The sequence below is a fragment of the Aethalodelphis obliquidens genome, unplaced genomic scaffold (assembly GCF_003676395.1).
Source record: "Aethalodelphis obliquidens isolate GAN/ISIS:26980383/991018 unplaced genomic scaffold, ASM367639v1 scaffold53, whole genome shotgun sequence".
Lineage (NCBI taxonomy): Eukaryota > Metazoa > Chordata > Mammalia > Artiodactyla > Delphinidae > Aethalodelphis > Aethalodelphis obliquidens.
The window spans coordinates 8461157-8464770 of NW_020837997.1; positions in this window are offsets into that span (position 1 = coordinate 8461157).

Consider the following 3614-nt stretch of genomic DNA (forward strand, 5'->3'; position numbering starts at 1 on the left):
ATATATATATATATATATATGAATGGGACGGGAGGAGCAGGAGAGCAGGAAGAGGAGGAAGAGGAGGAGATGATGGAGGAGATGGAGATGATGATGATGGAGATAGAGATGATGGAGTTGGAGATAATAGAGATGATGGGGATAATGGAGATGTGGTGAGATGTTAACCTTAGAGAAATTTGAATGAAGAGTATGTGGGACTTTTTCTTTTTTTAATTGGGGTATAGTTGTTTTACAATGTTGTGTTAGTTTCTACCGTACAGCGAAGTGAAGTAGAGTTCCCTGTGCTATACAGCAGGTTCTCATTAGTTATCTATTTTATACATATTAGTGTATATATGTCAATCCCAATCTCCCAGTTCATCCCACCCACCCCTCCCCGCTGGGACTTTTTTAATATTATCATCACAACTTTTCTGTGTCTGAAATTATTTCAAAATAAAAAGTAAAAACAATTAAACAAAAACAGGTAAAGTTGCACAGAGCCTATATGTCCAGCCCAGAGCTCTGGGAGCTGATGCCTGGGTACTGGACAGTGGAGAGGGCTTAAGGAATATGAAGACTTTTTAAGGGGAGAACATGAGAGATCTTGTTTGTCTGAAAATGTCATTATTGCACCCTTATCCTAACGTGGTAGTTTAGCTGGGTATGGAATTTTCAGTTCTGAGATATTTATACTGTGGGCTCTGAGGATTCGCTTCTATCGTCAGGCATCTGTTGTACAGATTAAAAATTGTGCTCTCCAACTGCTCATCTCCTGTAGAAAAGCTGTCTTTTTCCTCTGGTAGATTTGGGGTTTTGTTCTTTATCCTTAATGGCTTGGAACTTCATCCCAGTAAGTTTCAGTGTGGAATTTTTAAGGCATTCACTTCGTTTGGCTCACAGTGGGCTCTTTCAGTCTGGGGGCTCATGAATTTCTTCAGTTTTGGGAATGTTCCAGCCTTCCTTCCTTCCTTTCTTTCAAATAATCCTTTCTATTTCAGTTTCTTAATTCTTTTTACTACTTTTAGACAGATGTTGGTCTGTAGGGATCTATATTCCATGTGGTTTAAAGAAGAAGAGAATTTCTTCTTTATGCTGCTTTGAGAGAGAAGTTCTCTCTTTACTCTGCTTTGAGAGAGATACTCCTTAGCTATCTTCCATCCCGGAAGATAAAATTCTTATTTTTCCTCTACTTTTTTTTTTTTTTTTTTTTTTTTTTTTGCGGTATACGGGCCTCTCACTGTTGTGGTTTCTCCCGTTGCGGAGCACAGGCTCCGTACACGCAGGTTCAGTGGCCATGGCTCATGGGCCCAGCCGCTCCGTGGCATGTGGGATCTTCCCGGACCGGGTCACGAACCCGTGTCCCCTGCATCGGCAGGCGGACTCTCAACCACTGCACCACCAGGGAAGCCCTTTCCTCTACTTTTGATTTACAGTGTTGTGTTAGTTTCAGGGGTACAACCAAGTGATTCAGTTATACATATATTCAATACATATATCTATTCCTTTTCAAATTCTTTTTGTACTATTTTATAGGTTTACGTATTCTGGACATTACGTATAAAAGCAGTCATAAAATGTGTGACCTTTTGTCTGTCTACTTTCACTTAACATAATGTTCCTCAGGTTCATCCACGTTGTAGCGTGTATCAGTATTTCCTTTTATGGTTGAATAATATTCCGTTTTGGGATATATCCCATTTTGTTTATCCATTCACCTACCGATGGACATTTGTGTTGTTTTGATCTTTTGGCCATTGTGAACAGTGCTGCTATGAACATTCATATACAAGTATGTGTTTGGGTCCCTGTTTTCAAGCCTTTGGGTATATACCTAGGAGTAGAATTGCTAGGTCAGATGATAAATCTGTTTAACTTTCCAACGAACTACCAAACGCTGTTCCACAGTAATTAACCATTTTACATTCCAACCAACAACATACAAGAATTGTTCTAATTTTTCCACAACCTCACCAACAGTGATTATTTTATTTTTTGCTATATTTATGGTTATGGGTGTGAAGTGGTATCTTGTGGTTTTGATTTAGATTTCCTTAAGACACCTTTTCATGTGCTTATCGGCTGTATATCTTCTTTGGAGGAATGTCAATTGAAGTCCTTCGCCCATCTTTAAAATTTTTTTTTTTTGTTTTTAAGTGTTTATATATTCTAAGTACTAGACCCTTTTCAGATATATGGTTTGCAAATAGTGTCTCCCATTCTGCTGCATGTATTTTTGCATATCCCTTTTAAGTTGTATTTATTTATTTATTTTAAATTTATTTCATTTATTTATTTTTGGCTGTGTTGGGTCTTCGTTGCCGCGCCGGCTTTCTCTAGTTGCGGCGAGTGGGGGCTACTCTTCATTGTGGTGTGTGGGCTTCTCATTGTGGTGGCTTCTCTTGTTGCAGAGCACGGGCTCTAGGCGGGTGGGCTTCAGTAGTTGTGGCACGTGGGCTCGGTAGTTGTGGCTCACAGGCTCTAGAGTGCAGGCTCAGTAGTTGTGGTGCACGGGCTTAGTTGCTCTGCGGCATGTGGGATCTTCCCAGACCAGGGATTGAACCCGTGTCCCCTGCATTGGCAGGTGGATTCCCAACCACTGCGCCACCAGGGAAGTCCCTTAAGTTGTATTTATTAACAATAAAATGAGTATCTGTCACTATACCTCACAACCTCAAAAGTTAGAACAGTGACAGTAATTTATATCTACCTGAGTGCCATCCTCCTCCCCAAATCAAAGGTAACTTTGATAAGTTCTGAATTTTGTGTTTATGTTTTCTGTTTATTAAAGAAATAATTCTTCTAGATAGATGTGTATGCCTAAACAATACATCATCTTGTTTGAGTTGCTTTTGAACTTCATAGAACGGTCAACAATTTGACATGATGGTGAGTGGTTTTCCAAAATGATTGTAGCAATTTACACTCCCCCCTCCCCAGTAATATATGTGAGGTTATTGATTCCCATCTTCTCCAATACTTGCTTTGGCCAATTTATTATTTTTAAAAAATTATTATTATTATTTTTTGGCCACCCCATGTGGCATACGGGGTTCCTCGACCAGCGATCAAACCCGTGCCCCTTGCAGTGGAAGCGTGGAGTCCTAACCAGTGGACCTCCAGGGAATTCCCTGGCCAGTTTATTTTTGCCAGTTGAATGGGCTTAAAATGGTACCTCACCACCTTGCTTTGCATTTTCCTGATTATCACTGAGATTTGAGTGTCTTCATACGTTTATTGGCCATAAGTATCTTCTCTTCTGTAAGTGTCCATGGTGGGTTTTGCTCCTATTTTTAGGTCGGTTGTCCTTCTACTGAGTTGTAGGTGTACTAGGAAGATCTAGACGTATTTTTAGGGATAAAGAGGATAGGGTGGTGGTGGTGGGAGGGGCGTGTTCCAGGACAGAGGCGTTTTCCCTGCAAATCTCACCGACAGAGGATGCTGTCACTCTGTATTTTTGCCGGGGATAGCCAGGGAGAATTGGCATTTCATTGTAGGTTTAATTTGCGCTTCGCTCAGATGGAGTGAGACTGAGCATCTTTTTATCTGCTTCCAAGCCATTCGCATCTCCCTCCTGTGGACCACCTGCTCATCTTTTCATCCCTCGCTCCTCCTCCTAGGATCTACTTCTC